This window comes from Panulirus ornatus, chromosome 19, assembly GCF_036320965.1.
Source record: "Panulirus ornatus isolate Po-2019 chromosome 19, ASM3632096v1, whole genome shotgun sequence".
In the NCBI taxonomy this organism is placed as follows: Eukaryota; Metazoa; Arthropoda; class Malacostraca; order Decapoda; family Palinuridae; genus Panulirus; species Panulirus ornatus.
This window is the reverse complement of record NC_092242.1, coordinates 2,756,461-2,760,841: the sequence shown is the minus strand read 5'-3', so window position 1 is coordinate 2,760,841 and position 4,381 is coordinate 2,756,461. Positions and strand designations below refer to the sequence as shown.

The window sequence follows — 4,381 nt, the reverse complement described above, 5'->3', positions numbered from 1 at the left end:
CGACCACTCCATCGAAACCTGGCTGATAAGACTGTTAAAGAAAACACCCGTAATCGATTCTCGAGAGCTTACAGGATATACCGCGTGCAAGAAACTTTAAAGGGTAGGAAAAATATCTCATTATATCACAATCAATTCTGATCAAAGTAATTCAACAGAGCCATTAACTACATTCACCAATAGAAACGCTAAATCTCTCAGGGGCGGAGTCTCCATGCAGGCGAGATGCTGATTGGTTACATGTGGCTTGAAGGAGGGACGCAGCCCCGCCCAGCAGCCGCAGCCAATCAGCGAATGGATGCTTGGCGGCGGCCATTCGGCAGTACCCGACCAGCCAGGTATCTTTATTCTTCATGATATCGTTAGAGTGTAAACATTAGTGCAGTGAAATTGCGTCAGTCAACATCAGGATTGCTCGTGGTCAGCTCCAGCGTCCTGCTAGGCTTCTTGATTCAGACCCAGAATGTGCTGGAGTCTTGTATGAAAACGGGTTGTGTTCGAAGTGATGACGCAAGCCTTCCGTGTACCGCCGGAGATCTTGGCGCCTCGAGGACAGACTACGGCTGCTGGGAGGTCACCAGGTTCCGGTGAGTCCCCCCTGCAGCCCACCAACCACCAGCACCACCTCCTCCTCGCCCACGCCCCCACCAGCTACCCACGACGAGAACAGCAACATCAAGAATGTTGGCACAGGTGAGAACCTAAGGTCCTTGAGCTTGAGAAAATATATTTAGCTTCTCATCTCCTTACGAACTGGGTGTAATTATCTTAAATGGATCTTAAAGTGCAAGCGATTTCTGCTTCCACAGCAGTTAAGACAGTAAGTAATCGGTCATGTCTTGCAGAGGCAGTGGCGCCTTGCACCCCGACGAGTGCCACTGCGACAGACAACACCACAGCGGCACAGCCACAGGTCCAGCAGGCGACAGCGAGGGATGCATCGTCGTGCCCCGGCGGACAGTCAGCGGCGGAGCTGCGGCGGTACAGGACGGCTTTCACCAGGGAGCAGATCACCCGCCTGGAGAAGGAGTTCCAGAGGGAGAACTACGTGAGCCGCCCCAGGCGCTGTGAGGTGGCGCAGGAGCTGGGGCTGCCCGAGGCCACTATCAAGGTACCTTCTTACCTGTGTTACCTGTAGTCTGAACAACGGTGACAGCAACTCATTACTAACTTGACACAGTGTTAACAATGCTTTATATCAACATACATTGATAGACAAAAAATAGCTGGGGATAAAAAAAAAAGGAACAGGCTGTATGGGCCAGAAGGCCTTCTGCAGTTCCCTTTGTATATATGTTCTTAGTGAACATACAGCACTTACATACTGTACGGATAATACAAAAATTCTGGTGCCTGTGTTAGAAATCCATTTCAAAATGTCTTCACAACTCTGCTTCCTTCCCTTTTGCTCAAAAGTCTCTTCTTGTAAACTTCCAAAGATTTCTCCTTTCTTATTGCTGCATCCTGTGGCAAGTCATTCCCTTACCCACGATTCTAAAGCTAAGAAAGTGTTTCCGTTAAATCATCTCTACAGGATCCCTTTGTGATACTTCCACAGTCGAGCTGGTGACATCGATCTTGTATGATAAGAAAGTCCTTAGAATCTTAGATATGTCTAAGTTCATGTTTCCTTTAGTAGACAGTAAGTTAACATGTATGTCCCTGCAGGCGTGGTACCAGTATACTCAGGTGGTACTGGTGTTAACAGGTGTGTCTCAGTAGGTAAGGTACTGGTGTTAACAGGTGTGTCCCGGCAGGTGTGGTTCCAGAACCGACGGATGAAGGACAAGCGGCAGCGGCTGGCCCTGGCCTGGCCCTATGCTGACCCCACCCTCGCTGCCTACCTCCTGCATGCTGCCGCTGCCACGGGTGCCTACCCTCCTTACCTGCCGCCATCCCTCGCCCCTGTCTCTCCCTGGGCCGCCGCCGCCGCTGCCGCCCAGATCGGGGCGGTGCATTCCTCACCCTACACCAGCCCGCCTCTGTCACGGTTCATGCCTTACCCGCGCCATCACCCTCCTGTTCCCCCATCCCCTCCCTATACTAGGTCCTCTGACCACCCCATTTTGCCTACGCCCATCATGGCACCCACGCCCATCATCCCACGCCCAAGCGGTCACCTACCGTCTTGCTCGACCCGGGACTCTCCTAAAGTGGGCAACGATGAGTGCTTGTGTGGTCTCTTCTACCCTTCCCTGACCCACCCACCCCCGCCCCTGCAACCAGACTCCTCCACACCGCCCTCCTCCTCCACACCGCCCTCCTCCACACTGCCCCTCATTCTCCACACCAGCAGCGCCTCTAGCAGCCCCGTCAGGCGCCTGGTCGAAGGGGGTGAAACTCCCCAGCTACAGAGGGCGCCCCCCTCGCTGTTCCAACCTTACAGAGATAATCTGGTGACGTGAGGCTGCTCATACTGACCTGTATAGTGTGTATCATACTGACCTGTATAGTGTGTATCATACAACGTTGTATATACTGCTGTAATAAAGCCATATTTCGTCACTATGTATTTCTCACCTTCCTCTGGGTACGGAGACAGGACCTTGTGTCGTCACGACCCCTTCTTGTATACATCAAAATCATTAGTTATATATAGTTTCCTGTAGAAAAAAATCATAGACCTCAACAAATACATATATATTACATATTTACTAAAGACGCCAGTCTTGATACTGGCTTAGTCTTTACTGTATTTTTCCGACACATAAACGGATGGTTTGGCTACTTCGTTGTGTCAACATGAGCAACGTTAGTAACACAACATTTCTAAACTACTGTTTGACATTATTCGAGTATCGCATCAGTGCATTCCACTCATGCGTCAATGTCGAGTCTTAGATCCTCTACACACACACACACACACACACACACACACACACACACACACACACACACAGTCACGCCCAAACATGAGCACAATGAAGGAAGTCTTAGATGACGGTTGATAGCAAGAGGAGGAGGTCCTGGTACGGGAGGTAAGCCAGGCTCAGCAAGAGGATGCGACAGGTACAGGAGAGAGAGAGGTTCACGAGGAGGAAGATGCGCCCCCGTGGTAATGGTGATGTTCCGCGCCTCCTTGGGGACCGACCCTACATCACGCACGCTTCATCCTCAAGCAGAAAACACAATTTGGACGCTTTTTATGCCATGGTCTTGGAGGAGGTTTTATAGGCTTCTGGAGACGCGGGAAAGTCAGGTGCTCATTGCTAAGCTGGACTGAGGCACAGCAAGAAGTGGTAATTCTTCCCATTCATGAAAAGAAGATTATTTTCAAATTTTTGTCTTATGGTACAGAACAAAGCGAGTCTTCAGAATGAGAATCTATATAAATCTATCTATCTATCTATCTATCTATCTATCTATCTATCTATCTATATATATATATATATATATATATATATATATATATATATATATATATATATATATATATATATTGGCATAGAAATAAGACAGTTTGCACTACTTTTAACCAGAATTTAGCGCAAAGCTCTACCGAACTCTAGTAACACGAACTATTCTTCACATCTGCGTAAAGACGGTCGTGGCCTCTACGGCCTGGGAGAACAGGAAGAAATGAAAGCAAGCGAATGAGACAGTAGCAGGGAACCGGACCAACCAGAGGAATGTGAATCACAGGTGAGGAACACTTGGTGTCTTGCAGTACTACGTCGTGGATCCATTTGATTGAGACCCTTTGGTGAACAGCGTTACGACCGTTCCATGATAAGGAGATCTCCGGCTAGGAGAGCCTTCTCCTGGCTTGGACAGCCCCCCTCCTGCTTTGGAGTTCCTCAGGCAAGAAGTACCTCCTGGGGAGGAGCCTCTCCCTGCAGAGGAACAAGAAGAATAAGTCACGCTTCGCTGTAAACACCTGAGGGATCCATCTAGGACGATCCCCTCCCCTACTGCCATTCCGTCCCCTCGCCCCCTAAAGGTGTACTGGGTAGCGCGTCAGCCAGCCAACACCCCTCTCCCCTCCCCTTCCACCAACACTACAGCCACCGTCGCTACCATCTCTTTCTCCTACCACAACTTCTTCTTAAACTCGTCTCTAGCTCAACCATAACCACCATCCTAACCACCACAACTATTAATAACCACATTTTACTACCACCCTAACCACAACTACCATTGCTCCACCAGCACCCACCTCCACCACCGCTGTTCCCACTCCACTCGCCACCAGTACTACTTGCCCCTCCCACCGTCACCACTACCCCTACTCTTACCACAACTACTCTCACCACCACCAGAGCAAACCACCTCCCCCGCTAGGCTCTAACACAGCTTGGGTTACCACAGCAGTGTCCTCGCTACCCACCACGCTTCCACAAACCCAAAACGAAAGTCCAGGGTCTTTTGTTGTCCCTTAAGA

At 49.9% G+C, this 4,381-nt stretch overlaps 1 pseudogene; it reads left to right on the top strand.

The window, feature by feature from the left end:
- Positions 1-233: 233 nt before the first annotated feature.
- LOC139755240 (uncharacterized) lies at positions 234-2,503 on the top strand (annotated as a pseudogene).
- The last annotated feature ends 1,878 nt before the right edge of the window (positions 2,504-4,381 follow it).